Source organism: Rutidosis leptorrhynchoides, chromosome 6 (genome assembly GCF_046630445.1).
Source record: "Rutidosis leptorrhynchoides isolate AG116_Rl617_1_P2 chromosome 6, CSIRO_AGI_Rlap_v1, whole genome shotgun sequence".
Lineage (NCBI taxonomy): Eukaryota > Viridiplantae > Streptophyta > Magnoliopsida > Asterales > Asteraceae > Rutidosis > Rutidosis leptorrhynchoides.
In genome coordinates, this window is record NC_092338.1 from 388,274,353 (window position 1) to 388,292,717 (window position 18,365).

General features: G+C 33.6%; 1 non-coding gene across 1 annotated transcript; it reads right to left on the reverse strand.

Annotated features, from left to right (window-relative positions):
* Positions 1-17,171: 17,171 nt before the first annotated feature.
* LOC139856412 (small nucleolar RNA R71) lies at positions 17,172-17,278 on the reverse strand. Its single transcript, XR_011761894.1, has one exon. It is a non-coding gene; the product is annotated as a small nucleolar RNA R71 (small nucleolar RNA).
* Between the last annotated feature and the right edge of the window lie 1,087 nt (positions 17,279-18,365).

Below are 18,365 nucleotides of genomic sequence, written 5' to 3' on the forward strand. Positions count from 1 at the left end.
TAAGTACTATTTCTGGGAGGCCCCTTATCTTTTTCGTTGTTGTCCCGATGGGGTTATCTTCCGGTGTGTTTCCGGTGAGGAGTGTATGCGTATTTTGACCGAGTGCGATAGTAGGCCTACCGGTGGGCATTTTGGACCCCAAATCACGGGGCGTAAAGTCTATGATGCCGGCTTCTTTTGGCTAACAATTTTTAAGGATGCCAACCGGATTTGCAAGTCGTGCGATTCTTTTTAAAGGGCCGGTAAAGTCACCAAACGGGACGAGATGTCTCAACAAAGCATCTAAGTTTGCGAAGTATTTGACGTTTGGGGAATTGACTTTATGGGGCCATTTTCGAAATCTCAGAATTATAGTTACATACTCGTTGCCATTGACTACGTGTCTAAATGGGCCGAAGCACAAGCTTTGGCTACAAACGATGCACGAGTTGTGATTTCGTTCCTTCAGCATTTATTCTCTCGATTTGGAACTCCTAAAGCTTTAATTAGAGATAGGGGTACTCATTTTTGTAACGCCCAAATGGAGAAGGTATGGAAGCGATATGGAGTTCTCCATAAAGTTTCTACTTCATACCATCCCCAAACGAGCGGACAAGTTGAGAATACCAATCGAGCTCTTAAAGGGATTCTTGAGAAAACTGTGGGGTCGAATCCGAAGGAGTGGGAGGATAAGCTCGATGAAGCTTTGTGGGCGTTTCGAACCGCCTACAAAATGCCAATTGGTACCACTCCTTATCGGTTGGTTTATGGGAAAGTGTGCCATCTTCCGTTGGAGATTGAGCATAAAGCGATGTGGGCACTTAAAAAGTGCAATTTGGATTTGAAGGAAGCCGGACACCTAGGGGCGGGGCAATTGAATGAGCTTGGTGAATTACGCCTTGACGCGTATGAGAATTCGTTAATTTATAAAGAGAAAACCAAGCAATGGCATGATAAAAGGTTAAAGGGTCCGAAAGAGTTTAATGAGGGCGATCGAGTGCTCTTGTTTAACTCTAGGTTGAAGCTTTTACCGGGAAAACTTAAGTCCCGGTGGACGGGACCATTCGAGGTTGTTAAGGTGTACCCATACGGTGCGATTGAGTTGAAAATGCTTGTGGTACTACCTTTAAGGTTAATGGACATCGTGTGAAGAAATATTTCGATGGTCCATTGGAGTTTGATGACGGGGTTCACGTTGAACCCGATCCTAAGGTTACTTGAAGTTGGAAACGAGTCTTGTGAATGACTCGGTAATAAACTTCACATTGTTGTAGAGTTTGTATGTTTTTGTGCTTGTTTGATGATATGTGCAATGTGATCATGCTCGGATTTTTGTTGGGGTTGTTTGTTGGTTTTTAGGTTGAGAAAATGGGTTAAAATGGCTTAAAATTGTGAATTTTTGAGAAAACAGTACTTGGAGCGCCGCTCCGTATTCATGCGCGCCGCTCCGTATGAAAAGACCTGATGAGCCAGATCTTCGAAAAGCCTTGAACTGATTTTTCAGTTGAATGGAGCGCCGCACGGCCTTTTGGCGCGCCGCGCGATTACCTGGCGCGTCGCGCCGATTACTGTCGGGCAGACTGTTTTGCTTTTTAAATGAAATAAACACGAATTTTCCCTAGCACACATAATAGAAAACAGATGTTACAGCCTTTTTACACCAAACCCTTTATTCTTTTTCATTCTTACTAACTCTTTTACACTTCCAAACACCTACATCCATAAACCCTAATTTTCAAGACTTCAATTTCTTGTTTTATCAACTTCAAATCTTGCAAGAATGGTTAACCCAAAGGTTCGAATTTGTTTTCTATCTTACTAATTTCATCTAATTGTGTGTATTTACATGCTTGATCTTTGATTTGCATGATGAATTAATGTGGGGTTTCTTTAATTGGGGTTTTTTGTTTTAATTAGTGATGGGTTTTGTTAGATTATGATTATATGCTTTGATTTCATGATTTGCTTGGTGTTTTTGGAAGTTACAATTGATACTAGGGTTTGTATGTAGAGGATCCGAATTTGTAGGTGATAAAGGTGTTTCATGCTTGAAATTGTTCTAGTTTTTGAATTGTTTATGAGTTTTTGAACTAGTGTGGGGTTGTGTTCATATGGGCGGGTCATATTGGTTTGAATGACTTGATGCAAAATTGGTTTAGTTATGTATGATGCCATGCTTGTGAGGATTAAACATGTGTTTTGAGTTGTGATGAGTATGTTGGTGGTAGTAATTTACATTGGTAAACATTGGTAAACATGATGAACTTTTCTAGATTTGTGGAAATTAAAAGTGTTATGAGTAGTCATGTTTGTTAACATTTTGGTAATGGTGTTAAGTGAGTGTCGTTGATATGATGAATTGGTTTACATGATCGTATGATATGAGATAGATTGTGGTCTTGGCATTGTTTTACAAGTGTTATTTATTAACTTGGAGATTGTTTTCAAAAGTGTATTGACATGAAACATGGTTTGGTTGTAAAGGGTACTTGGTGCTTATTCTTATGACTAACACTAACTTTTGAGTTTGGTGTTTTGTTTTCTTTACTTGTTTCATGAATGCAGAGATCGAGAGGAAACCAGGAACAACCCAGGCAACCACCAAATAATCCTGAATTATGGTTATCTCACATCTAAAATGATGAGGATTTGGAAGAAAGGTTCACAACAAATAGCGCTCGTCCGATTGAGTTAACTTTTTATTTGGATTGGTCGCATCTTTCATCATTGGGTAATAATATTGTTCAGGAGTTGCGCCGTCATTTGTGGGTAGTTTATGCGGGTAATGAGTTGAGACCTTATGAAAGGTTATTTGAAATTAATGAAGATATTTTTGAGCAGATAACTATAGAGTTCTTCTCAACTGTTAGTTGTCGACCTCGAGTCTCTCCGACCGAGGCAGATTTCTTGACATTTAGGCTTGGCGGGCTAGAGCATCGCATGTCTTAAATTGAGTTGGCTTGGTCGTTGGATTTATATCCCGAGTTGACTGATAATGATTTGAAGTAGCATTTGATGAATTGCAGAGTGTTTGGGAAGGAAGTTTTCAGTGAGAGTGATTATTGGCCTACTGTGGAAAATGCTAGTGCTGGTCCATTTAGTTCAAGTCGAAGTGTTCAGTCGATGCTTAGACTTCCTGAGGATCAAATAATTTTTAAGATGATTGCTACTATGTTCATGGCTAGGAGAAACGCGAACAAGATTCAGCGAAGGGATCTTTGGATCCTACAACAAATTAAACTGAGGGAGCCAATCGATGTCCCGTGTATGTTAGGGGTATAGTTGCAGGAGATTGGAACAGATACATGCACGGAACGCCCATTGTTAGGTGGGAATTTTGTTACTAGGTTGGCTCAGGCGTTTTCGGTCCCGACTAGTAGGTGTGATGTAGTGGAAGTTGAGGCGATGCCCACTAATATTCTGTTTTTCTCGAAAGCTGAGTTTATTCGACGAGGGCCAATAGGTTGGGTTTTGTGGTCTGATGAACAGCAACAGCAACATCCAGGTGAAGGTGCATGTCGTGGACGTGGACGTGGCGCTAGTCGATCCACGTATGAGGCAGGTAGCTCGAGTGCTGCGAACGTACAGGGTACGTGGTCAATTGGTGAAGAGAGTTGGAATTCATTGGTTAACAGTGTAGACGGTCTTCTTTGGAGTATAGGGACAGCAGGTCAGCGTATGATGCTCAGGTTGAGCATAATCAGCGGATGTTAGCGGAGCAACGTAGGCATAACGAGGATTTGATGACTTGGCACCAAAACAATTACGGGTCGATTAACACAACGCTGGGACAGTTTGGAACAGAGTTGGGTCATTTGGGAGAGCGTGTTGACAGGTAGAGTATGATGTTAGGGGAATTAAGGCCCACAATCAGTGGGAGGTCCATCAGCGATAGATTCTGCGTCAGAAGCGTCAGAACCCGGAGGCGTATATTCCGACGCGAACTACCATTCCCGATTATACGTCAGTTACTCCTCCGAGACCGGATCCTTCATATGACCCGTACCAAGCTTGTCAGGATACGTATGGTGTGAATTGGGACCCTACCAGAGATTTTTGGCCGAGAAGTGATTGATTGTTGCGCATGTTATGTTGTATTTGTTTGAAACTATTTCTTTTTCATTTGGTCTGTACTTGAATAATTTTATTTTCTGTTTATGTACTCTGCAACTTATTTGAGGGACAAGGCGTTTCGGCATCGGGTGGTGCCACCTTGTCCCATTTATGTAGTTTGTTGGTTTTTATTATCTTAGGTTTGTTGGTGAAACGATTTTTCAAGTCTGGCATTAAGTTCAGCAAAACTGCATGATTGATGATATTGGTGTGATGATCGGGAATGGACGATGTTCTTATGCTGGCAGTCAGTTCAGCGCCATTTGTCGCTGGCATTCCGCGATCAGTGGTTAACTCGATAAGTTTTTATATTTTCTTTCTCACGTAACCCTTTTCGATTTTTATCTATTTTTGATCTCAAGTGATGGGGACATTACTTGATCTCAAGTGTGGGGTGGGGGATGTAAAATCTCTCGGGTTGGTTGTTAATGGAATCATCATCATATTAGTTTTGATTTAAAAAGACTTGACGTTTCACGGGTTTTGGTCGTAAAAAAAATTTGAAAAATTAGGGGTAAAATAAAAAAAAACATAAAAGTTAGTTTAAAAATATAAAAAAAAAGTAGAAAAACAATTGAAAATTCGGCCAAAACCTTTATTCTGAAAATTGGCTTGGTATTTTATGGTATGATACGTGTTTTCAAAGAAGCCAAAATTGTCCCACATGTTCATTATTTTGGACATGAAATCCTACGAGTTCGGGGAACTCAATAGTAGGTCACCTGTACCAAAATGGGTATAAACCGTGAGAGACCGGTGATTGCATAACGTGATTGTGACCGAATCACGTGCCTGATCATAAGCTTTTGGTTACTTGGTATAGCAGACTTCCGAAACTATATCATTTTATTATTACATCATTTAATGGTGTGATATTGTGGGAAGAGGAGCCTAGAGCTTCACCAGTGTTATCTTTTTTAGGAACAATAGCTACGTGCTTGTGTTTGCTTAGACAACACAACCCATAGCCAAAAGCTATGGCACTCAAAGGTTTTTGGGATTTAAACCGAGTGTCAATTGAAATAGATTGGCATTCCCGAGTGACTCAGATCCACTCATTAAGGAAGTAAAGTCTTCCGACCGTTTTACTTGGTACGTATACCTCTTAAGCTATACCATTTCATTACCCATCATTTCACGATGAGGTACTGTTAGAAGAGAAAGTCTTGAACTTTCAAAACATGTTCATTATTTTGAATGTGAAATCCTACATGAACATTAAAATTCATACGTAGGTCATCTGCACCAAGGCGGATGTCAACCGTATGAACGGTGATAGTGGCGTGTGGTCGAAACCGGACCATGCACTAGATCGAAAACTTAAATAGGGCGATCCTCATTGTTTCTCCTAACAAGGACAATGTTGCACCCGACCACCTTATTTAACCACACAGGATGTATCTTTTCCATCCTTAAGGGAGTCAAGTCTCCCGAATGACACACTTGCTGATTTGTTTCAGAAGATGTAGTCCAGACCAGTTGTAGGGTGACGAAAAATCTTCAAAAGTCATTGATAAAATTGACTGGAAATCTACCAGGCCTCAACGTCAAACAGGGAAGCTGGTAGTCAAAGCTTGTCTCAAAGAGGGAGATTTGCTAGCCAAATGGGAAGCACACCATGATACACAAAATGTCAGTGATTGATCAGATTCCCAGTAGATAACCTCCGAAAAGGTAAGATATCAGCTTTTAAGCCTGATGAACCTCAATCTTTATGGTTGACTTAACAGATTAGATGATCACCTCATGATTATCGATGATATCTGGACGTAATGTGTATCCTCCTAAGCACATTATTTTCTTACCGACATCACGCGATGTTAGGTACTGTGGGAGGCTTGGCTTGACCAATTGCGAGGTAGCCCGTGCGTTCTTTTGGCACATATGTTCGATTGCTATACTTTTTGGTGCTCGGTTTCCACTTGATTCCCGTTTTCTTTGAAGACTTATTTATGATTCGAGATTCTCTACTTCATCAGTATGGTACGTTATTCGAGATTATCTTTGGTTACTATATCCATTACATATTGATTACGGTTTGGGAAGTTATTTCGGGGGAATGCAAGTGGGAAACATGGTTGTTATTTACTCCAAATCGTGCCCACGCTAGTTGTTTGTTTGGTTTCTTGTTCGTTTGGTTCTACATACATGTTTGAAGAAGTTATCATATGGTAGAAGATTATTATCGAGTTTAATTACTTGAGGACAAGCAAAACTCTAGTGTGGGGTTGTTTGATATCGCATATTTCATACGCGTTTTTCTTAGAGATATCGGGTACATTTTGGTCCTTTTGGATACGATTTGGTGTTATTTTGATAAGTGTTTTGAAAGTTCGAGTTCTAAGACCAAGGAGATGAATTTTGAAGATATTTGATGGTTTTTAGTGATTTTATATGAAAGCAAGTGAAAGGGATTGGTTTGATGTTTGGTTCGAAAACAGGTGATATTAGTGAGTTTTCAGCTCAGATTCAGCAAAAAGGGCCTGAAGCACCGCTCCAAAACCTCGCGCGCCGCTCCATTAGGCTAGAAAATCAGTTCGACAGTTTGCAGGTGGCCAGAAATCAAGATTACAGCATATGGTGCACCGCGCACCCATTTGGCGCGCCGCGCAATCATCTGGCGCGCCGCGCCACTTTGAGCCCGATTCAGGATTTGTCCTATTTAAAGCCCGAAAAATACCCTAATTAATCACTTTCACATCCAGACGATTTCCAGCAGCTTTTTGACAAACCAAGGTGATTTTTGGGGTTTCTCAAGGTCATTCTAACACATCAATCATTCCGGAAACAAGTCTCGATCCGTCTATCATTCAAGAACACAATTTTCATTAGGTTTAATTCTTATCATCATTATGAATACTCTTAATTGTTTATTTGTGATTTTTGTTCTAGCCATGATTGGCTAAGCTTTTAATGTTTATCTAGATTGAATATTCGTATGTGTTTGGATGATACTTTAATGTTTTATTGATTAATGCATGATAATTATGAGTTTTGATTAAGAACCATTCTTATGGGTGTTGATTATTGTTACTAGGTTGATTAGTGATCTTGTTTGAACAAAGGGAACCCTGTTTCAATTTAGTACACTAGTTTTCAATTGATTTGTCTTAACCAATTGGGTGCTTACTGGACCAAGGGGGTAAACCGGGTAACAAGGATTAAACAAAACAGGGGTGAATTGTGTGGAGCTAACGCGTAACCAATTGAATCTTGATCTTGTAGTTAGTTAATTACTAAGTCACAAATGAAAGAGATCTTTGGTGAAAGGGAACCCTAAGCTAATAAATCCAAGTTTGACGTGTTTGCTAAAAGAGAACTCTGGGTAAACCGACTTTGTAGTTGCATGTATTGATAAATTGAACTAGTTCTTAATAACAAATCATCCGACACTACGAATAGGAGATCTAGGCGAACATTCTTTTATCCATTGAATTCAAATATCTTTACTTTTCGTTGAGTCAGCATTTATTTTTATAAACTTAAAAATACAAAAATATCGTCTTTTACTTTTAATCAATCTTTGATTTGGCTAATCGTTAAATAGCCACAAAACAAACTATCTCGTACTTTCGATTTTCATAGATTAACTTAGTTTATTTTATTAGTTACAATCTTAATTCTCACGTTTAAACTGTCCTTGGAACGATTTCGGAATTACCAATTTTATACTATTACACGATCGGGTACACTGCCCGTTAGTGTGTAGTAATCTTTTAACCGGCATTTTTTATTATAAATTATAGACACGATTTTACACATCACTAGGCTCGCATCTACTACGCAGGAATCACAAGCAGTACCAGCACCAACAGTAACACCACCAGTACCAGCATCCTCTCCAGCACCACAAGCACTGCAATCACCACAAGCTCCGTAGGCACCACAGACACCGAAGAGTACCGTGAATGATGATATATGAAATATTAATTCATTACTTTCGGTTCACGATTAAAAGGATATACGTATATATGTTTATGTATATCTCGAGATCGTAATAAAAATTCTTTTCATATTAACTATGAGGTGTGAATTTTTAACGGGTAGGTAATACCCGAGAAAGATAAAAGAAGCTTTAAAGGGCTTTTATCATATTTAATTCACATATGCTATCATTCACATCTTTCATCAACGATTTAACAATCGATATCTATAATCTTTAATCTTCGTTTTACATATCGTTCTACATCATTTATCTTTGTTCTACATGGCGATTATGTAATCCCTAATATTTTAGAGATTATGTACTCTAGTTCTAACCGTAAATCATATGAGTTTAATATCATATTAACTCATTAAATCCACGATTACATCTGAAGAAAATATATATGTAGGTATATTTTCATAAAGATTGTAATTAAAAGTTCTCTTGTATAAACTATTAATGATGAGAATATTTTAACGGGTAGGTAATGCCCTAGAAATATTTAGATCTCACATTAACATATTACACTGTACATTCTTCAAATCCGATTCAACAGTCATTTACTATCCTACATACAACCACAGATATACGTATTCATTAACCAAAGAATAACCATTTTCATTCCAATTCAATTTCATATATGAGTTTCTGTCGATCAAAATCCAAGTCAAGATTTGACAAGTGGCATAATGAAGAAAATAATGAATAAAATAAAATTGATTAGTAACCAATTAATTAACTACGTAAAATTTCTTCATCATCTTCTAATCTTAAATATTTTAAATTCTAAGATTATATGTTGGGCTATTGGACCATTGGACTACTAACATTGGACTACTAACCTTGAACAATTAAAAAGTATTGAAAGAGTAGGAAATATAAATTATAACACATTTTTATTTAAAAGATCGTTAATAAGCTACACCTTCTACAACTAAACATTTCTTCAAGTTTGCCACTTGATTCCATCTTAAACATCATTTGTATCTTGACGATTACAACCTGCGTTCAAATCCTTCGAAATTCTTGAAACACCTCGGATTGATAACCAATGATTCAGAAGTTAATATATAGAATGTTGATGAAGCAGCAAAAGCTATAGATGGTCTTAATGGCTAGAAGCTTAATAATAAAGAATAGTGTGTTGGAAAATCTCAGAAAAGAAACTAAAGAACGGAATGAGCAAACCCTGAAGGAGACTATGGACAAATCACAAGGATTAAAAGAATCCGGATGATTCTGTATCTAATGAGATCTTTAGCGAATACTTTGCTCCTTACTTATTCTAAATCCTTGCGGAAAAATTCTGCAACATCCTTTGATTCTAGATATTTTAAATTCTAAGATATCATCGTATCTTTTGTTATAAATATCTTCGATATTTCTGATGATACCCTCATAAATATCTTTGTTCGAAATTATCTATCTCCTCGTGCTATCTATGTTACATCATAAAAGAAACTATTTTAGTTTCTATCGTTCTGTAAAATTTGAGTTTAATTTATGAATGGTTTTTGGAGAAATGTTGGGAATTGAAGCATGAGTTAGTATAATATAATGACGCCCGGCCAACGTGATTATATTACAGTAAGTCATGCTGAATTTCTAATGGAACGTGATGATGGTTCACAGATCATACCCTCATCATGTACCATGTTACATAACTCTATCATTCTACTTAACCTCCGAACATATCAAAATATATTTTTGATAGTTCTATCATTTCCGTGAATTCTGGTAATTTGACAAATCAAATCGTGCTATTACCTTTCCCTTCTGCAAAGTATATTATGATCATTCGAAACTTCATACCTACGAATCCGAGACGTCTTAATTGCTTTACTTAAGGTCGGGAAGAGAAAACAAAAGCATAGAGCTTCAAAATATAAATAGAAGTATAAATCACAGCAAATAGAGAGATCATTAACCGTGGATGTCAAAAAAATATGGAAAGACATATGCAAGGAAGGATTATGAAAACCACCACCCCAAGAGCGAAGTAGAAGTAAATAGATTTCTTCGGTGGGAGTTGGAAAAGAAGTATGATTGTGGCGATAGTCAGAATGAGGTCAAGGATCAGAACTGAATTAAACATTTTCACAATCTTTGGAAGAATAAACAAAGGAAGAAAGTATAGGAGTGGCGAAAATAATGAAACGGTAGAAGTAAATTTATAGCAAAATATCAGACATAGGAATCGAGGTAGATGACCACATTTAATCAAAGAGGATCATAATTTCCTTATTCACCGAAGAATCAAATCTTATAGATTTTGAAGATTTTCTTTTAAATCCATTGAATTCCGAAATTCAATCGAGACAACGTCAAAAGTTAAGACGAACCTTATTTTCCTAAATTCAAACGTGACTACGTCAAAAGTAAAGACGAATGTCTATTAGCTTATTTCAATCTTTTGTAACAGCTCCACTCGTACGCTTCAAGTAACCGAATCATTTTATCTATATCACTCAATAATGATAAAACTCTATTTATCAATTCATATTCGTCATGAAAACATTTCTATGGTTAACCATGACGACCTCACTCAAATTTCGGGACGAAATTTCTTTAACGGGTGGGTACTGTGACGACCCGAAAATTTCCGATCAAATTTAAACTTAATATTTACATGATTTCGACAGGATAAGCAAAGTCTGTAATGTTGAGTCTCAAAAATTTTGAACTATTTCTTATATTCATTTGACCTTTGACTATTCCCGACGATTCACGAACAATTGTTGTAAATAAATATGTATGTATGTATATATATATATATATATATATATATATATATATATATATATATATATATATATATATATATATATATATATATATATATATATATATATATATATATATATATATATATATATATGAGTTTATATAATAATTTGAAATAATAAAATACAATTTAATCCACAGAGTTAAATATGTAAAAAAAATATATATATACAAGAAAAAAAGTTGTTATATTAACATTATTATTATTACTTTCATTATTTTTGATATTAATAAAAATATATTATTATTTTTATTATTGGTATAATTATAATTTTAAGGTTATAATTATCAAAATAAAGATGTTAAACATAACTATTATAATAAGAATGTTTAAAATTATAATTTTAGTTATTATTATGATTATTATTATTTATATTTATTATTGTTATTATGTTAATGTTAATAAATATTATTATCATTTTGTGATTTCTAAGTAATATCATTAAGTACTATCAGTAAAAATTATTATCATTAGTAATATCATTATTATTATAATTAGTAGTAAAGTTATGATTTTAATTATTATTAGTATATTATTATTATTATTATTATTAATATCCTTATTATTAATTCTATATTTATTATTATTACTAATTTATTAACAATATTATAATTATTTATATATATTTGTTAACTACTAATATTGATTAAGATTAATATATAAAGAACATTTACAGAATTGGATTTGTTATACATCCACATCGAGACTTTATTCAAATTATTTTGGTCTCTAGTTTGTTAGAGGTCCCAATCAATTGCATATTTGCTTTTCTAGATATCCCGTGACTTGAGGTAGTAAATTGATGATTAGTGTTGTTTTACTCACAAACAAACACATCTACTTGTCCACTAATCCACTTTCTGTTACACATCTATATCTATCATTATCTATTTAATCTCTATCTTATTTACATATACACATACATAGAATACAATTAAGGATATCAACCGACTACTCATATCATCTTCTTCATTATGACAACCATCTATCACCCTCACCTTTTGTAACGATCGCTCCAAATCCATATGGACGAACACATCATTCATTGATTTCATTGTGAGGTATTTGACCTCTATATGATACGTTTTGTAAACATTGCATTCTTTTCAAAAGGTACACAATAAATGAATATCAATTTCTATGGTTTTCAACGTTTGATGATTTCTACATATAGACAATCACCATAAATAATAGTTTACCATAATATATCCGTTGACAATGAAGTCAAAATAAGATACACAATGATGATTTTGTGAATGCAAAGTTTTCTTGAATAAAGCATGTATGACTCCATGCACATAGCTTGTATCACATATAAGCAAACAGCGGAAGACTTTTAGAAACCTGAGAATAAACATGATAACAAGTGTCAACACAAAGGTTGGTGAGTTCATAGTTTTAATGTTGTGCATAATCTGTAAATAAAGGTGAATCACAAGTTTTCAGTTGTTTCATCCAGAAACGTTTATCAAAATATTCTACGAAATTGAGCACCCTGGTAACTAAACTTAACGTATATATATTTTATACCCTTTGTATAATCATCTTAATAATATACGCAAACCAACGTGCACGCTTCTCAAATAGCATACGTCCGTTAATAGGCTAGTGCTCTAGCTCGGACGGGGATATCAAGCCCTATGGATCCATATACTACTACTCGCGCCCACCAGTTCTTATAACTGACAGTTACTAGTTACCAAAGCTAAGGGATTTTCGGTTCAAACTCAGTGTAAAATTAAGTATGTAATTGTGTCCTTTATTTTCTAAAATAAAGTGCATGTATTCTCAGCCCAAAAATATAGATTGCAAAAGCAATTAAAAATGGAGCAAATGAAACTCACCTTAGCAGCATATAAAATTGTTCACCAAAATGTGACTGAAACTCGGATTATCAAATAATCGTGGATCTCAACCTAAAGAACATATGTTGGTCAATAAATGTCTATCAAACATACAAAAGTTTATGAAAAGTCATTTCAAAAAGTCAATTTTGACAATAGTTCATCAAAACGAGACGTGCCTTATATAAGGATTCATTTACTCGGTTGGTAATATTTAAAAATTCACTTTATCAATCTCGTAAACAAGTTGTTTAAATCTTAATTGTAGACTCAAAAGCAATTTCAATTAACGTCAATCATAATTCAGTTGATCATATCTTTTAATCCGTTCATCGAAACTATTCGGTGTCTAAATGAAAAGTTATTGATTTTTCGCCAGCTTTCCAAAAACATGTATATCATATACCTTTTACAGTAATATATGTATTTAATTCGTGATTTATTATAAATTGTTTAACGACGAAATTTAGCATACAAGCATATATAAATATATATACTCGAGCACTAGACATGGATACACAATTAATATATAAAAGATAAAATATGAGTGCTTACATATCAATATTGAGATTCAATATTGTAGGAAAGTATGTAGACGTAACGGAGATGATAAACACTAGGTTTGATTCATAAATATACCCCCGAACATTACCCATAACCTCCTTGGCAATAACCCATAATTTCCTTAGCTCTATCCCGCTCGAAAACCATTTTGAAAGTGACACGCTCATAACCTCGTCGTAGTATTTTATGTATAATACACACTAATAATAATATTAATAATAATAAGATTAATAATAATAATAATAATAATAATAATAATAATAATAATAATAATAATAATAATAATAATAATAATAATAATTTATATAATATATATATATATATATATATATATATATATATATATATATATATATATATATATATATATATATATATATATATATATATGAGAAGAGGTCGAGAGATAGATTGAGTAAAAAAAATGGCAGAAACGATCGAGCTTTATAATGTGGCCTGATATCAGACCCCATGCGATCGCATGGGGAATGTGAGGGAATTCCATGCGATCGCATGGATCCCTTTTCCAGCTGATAATGCTAAAAACTAATATATATTTCATAGCATTATCCCTCAAGAAAGACAAGCTTTTAGTTGCAATTGTTCTATTTACAAGTGATATTCGTTTAAATAATAAAAAGTGAAGACAAAAGACAGATTTGACGAATTGAAGACGCAAACGACCAAAAAGCTCAAAAGTACAAAATACAATCAAAGTGGTTCCAATTATTGATAGGAAACGTCTCAAAATTACAAGATTACAAGACACGAAACGCAAAATACTAGATATTAAATTATACGCAAGGACGTTCGAAAAACCGGAACCGGGACCAAAGTCAACTCTCAACGCGCGACGCAACGGACTAAAAATTATGAGTCAACTATGCACAAAAATATAATATAATATTTAAATAATTATATAAATTATTTATATATTATATATATTTAAAAATAACGTCGACAAACTTGAAAACAAAATGATGTGAGCTGGTACCTACCTCCATGCGATCGCATGGGCCACCTTTTGTGGCCACATGCCTATAAATTTCGCGGTTTTGAGCGATCTTTTACACCATCTTTTTCCTTCTTCTTACTCATACGTAAATATATATATATATATATATATATATATATATATATATATATATATATATATATATATATATATATATATATATATATATATATATATATATATATATATATATATATTATAATTTTAATTTTAATTTTAAATTCTAATAATAAGGGTATGTTAGCGAATGTTGTAAGGGTGTAAGTCGAAATTCTGTCCGTGTAACGCTACGCTATTTTTAATCATTGTAAGTTATGTTCAACCTTTTTAATTTAATGTCTCATAGCTAAATTATTATTATGCTTATTTAAGACGAAGTAATCATGATGTTGGGCTAAAATATTAAAGATTGGATAATTGGACTTTGTACCATAATTGGGGTTTGGACAAAAGAACGACACTTGTGAAAATTAGACTATGGGCTATTAATGGGCTTCATATTTGTTTAACTAAATGATAGTTTGTTAATTTTAATATAAAGATTTACAATTGGACGTACCTATAAATAACCATATACAGTCGATCGGACACGATGGGCGGGATATTTATAAATACTAATAATTGTTCATTTAACCGGACACGAGAATGGATTAATAGTTAATAGAATTATTAAAACAGGGGTGGATTATGTACAAGGATACTTGGCGTAATTGTTAACAAAGTATTAAAACCTTGGGTTACACGCAGTCGATATCCTGGTGTAATTATTAAACAAAGTATTAAGACCTTGTTACAGTTTAAGTCCCCAATTAGTTAGAATATTTGACTTCGGATATAAGGATAATTTGACGAGGACACTCGCACTTTATATTTATGACTGATGGACTGTTATGGACAAAACCAGACGGACATATTAAATAATCCAGGACAAAGGACAATTAACCCATGGGAATAAACTAAAATCAACACGTCAAACATCATGATTACGGAAGTTTAAATAATCATAATTCCTTTATTTTCATATTTAATTGCACTTTTAATTATCGCACTTTTATTTACTGTCATTTTATTTAATTTCACTTTTAATTATCGTACTTTTTAATTATCGCAATTTTATTTTATCGCACTTTTATTTATCGCAATTTCATTATCTTCATTTACTTTACGCTTTAAAATTTAGTTATATTTATTAGGTTTTAACTGCGACTAAAGTTTTAAAATCGACAAACCGGTCATTAAATGGTAAAATCCCCCTTTTATAATAATAATATTACTTATATATATATATATTTGTATTTTTACAATTATAAGTTAAAACTAATATAGCGTTAAACTTGACTAAGATCCCAGTGGAACGAACCGGACTCACTAAAAACTACACTACTGTACGATTAGGTACACTGCCTATAAGTGTTGTAGCAAGGTTTAGGTATATCCACTCTAAAAATAAATAAATAACTTGTGTAAAATTGTATCGTATTTAATAGTATTTCCTAATAAAATATAAACTATTTCCTAGTACGCCTCGCACACATCAAGTATTTTTGGCGCCGCTGCCGGGGATCCTGCTTAAATGCCGGAAGCAAAACGCTATATATATATATATAAAAAGATTTTTATTAAGTTTTAATTTTCTTTTGTAAAAAAAAATACGAAAATATAAAAAGAAAATATAAAAAAAAATTTCTATATATTTGTTGTTAAGAGTTGTTAAAAATTTATAAAAGTATTTTTATTTTAGTTTTTAAAATTAAATTTTTATTTAAGTTATTTATATTTTATATAATCTAAAACAGAAAATTTAAAAAAAAAACAGCTAAAAAAAAGTAAAAAACATTCAGGCCACTACACTGTAGCAGCCCAGAACCTGGCCCGAAACCCTTATCCATGCGACCGCATGGATTTTAAATGCACAGCTCATGCGATCGCATGACTGGCCCTGACACGCCACATTTGATTGCCAACTGCAATAATTACGTAATTATTATTATTATTATTATTATTATTAATTAATTAAAACCCTAATTAGATTATACTTATTTATTATTTAGTTTAGTTTTATTATTTAGTTTGTATTTTTAGTTTAATTAGTTTTAATAAATTATAAAATTAATAGTTTTATAAAATAAATAATATAAAAATAATATTTTTATAAAAATTGTACTTTTTATAACTTTAAGTTTATTTTTATATTTTGTATCTTTTTATTTGTTTTTAGCATAATATTTATATTTTTCGCTCGTATTTAGTTTTAAGTCATAGTTTTTGCCATAGTTATTTTTATTTCTAGATTTTTAGGCTTTGCCGTAAAATCCCTTAAGTGCTTTTTCTTTAGACTAAGATTTAGGTGCTTTAGAATTTTGCGACGCCGTTTTAAGTTTTTAGTACCTTTTTAAGTTATTGCCGTTTTAGATATAGAATTCCTTTTAAGCTTTAATATTTTTTAGACACAACTTTTAATTTTTAGTTTTTAGTTCCTTTTTAAGTTTCGACGCGCTACTTTCTTATTTTTATTTTTCGACGCCTATTATATTTCAGCCTTTTATTTTTTTTCGACGTTTTTCGACGCGCTATTTTTTCTTTAGTATGGAAGACCGAATGCGAGCTAAACGCACTGGCCAAGGTCACGCAATTACTCAACCTGACATAAATGCGCCAGATTATGAAATCAAAGGATAAATCCTACACATGGTAACAAATCAATGCCAATTTAGTGGTGCGCCAAAGGAAGATCCAAATGAACATCTTCGTATCTTTAATAGGATCTGTACTCTATTTAAAATAAGAGAAGTGGAGGATGAACAGATATATCTCATGTTATTTCCCTGGACTTTAAAGGGAGAAGCCAAAGATTGGTTAGAATCGTTACCTGAAGGGGCGATTGATACATGGGACGTTTTAGTTGAAAAATTTCTTAAACAATTCTTTCCGGCATCTAAAGCCGTAAGACTTCAAGGAGAAATTGTTACGTTCACGCAAAAGCCAAATGAAACTTTATATGAAGCATGGACAAGATTCGGAAAGTTATTGAGGGGATGTCCGCAACATGGTTTAGACACTTGTCAAATAGTACAAATATTCTACCAAGGATGGGACATCACTACACGAAAAGACATCGATATAGCAGCTGGTGGTTCCATTATGAAGAAAACCGCAACTGACGCTTACAAAATTATTGATAACACTGCTTCCTACTCGCATGAGTGGCATCAAGAAAAAGATATCGTTAGATCATCTAAAGCAGCTAGAGCCGATTCTAGCCATGACTTCGATTTCATTTCTGCAAAGATAGATGTTGTCGAGAGACGAATGGAAAAGATGACTAAACATATTCACTCAATACGAATTAGTTGTGAGCGGTGTGGAGGACCACATTTAACAAAAGATTGTCTCAGTATTGAACTAACAATGGAACAAAGAGAGAATGTTTCATACATGAATCAAAGGCCTGGAAATAATTATCAGAATAATTATCAACCGTCAAGACCAATTTATAATCAAAACTAGAACTATAATCGAAATGTTCCATACAACAACCAACAAGGTCCTAGCAATCAACAAGTATCCAATAATACTTACAACTAGCAAAGACCTATTTTTCAAAATAAACCACCACAAACCAATGATAAAAAGCCAAATTTAGAAGATATGATGTCGAAGCTAGTTGAATCTCAAACACAGTTTTTTACATCTCAGAAACAAACCAATGAACAAAATGCTCAATGCGTGTGAAATCAACAAGCTTCTATTCAAAATCTGGAACAAGCTTCTATTCAAAATCTGGAACAAGAAGTGAGCAACCTAGCAAGGTTAATAGGTGAAAGAAAACCGAGAAGTCTACCTAGTGATACAAATGCTAACCCCCGGAATGAAACAGCTAAAGTCATTACCACAAGAAGTGGTATTACACTTAAACCACCTAAAATACCTGTAATTTCTGAAGACTCTATTCCTACTCCACAAGAACCACAACCTGAACAAGATAAGGAAACAGAACCGGTAGTTGAAAAGGTTAATGAAGATAACACAGTTAAGGCTAAACCTTATGTTAAACCATATCAACCACCACTTCCTTACCCGAGTAAAATGAGAAAAGAAAGACTTGAAGCCGAGCAATCCAAATTCTTGAATATGTTTAAA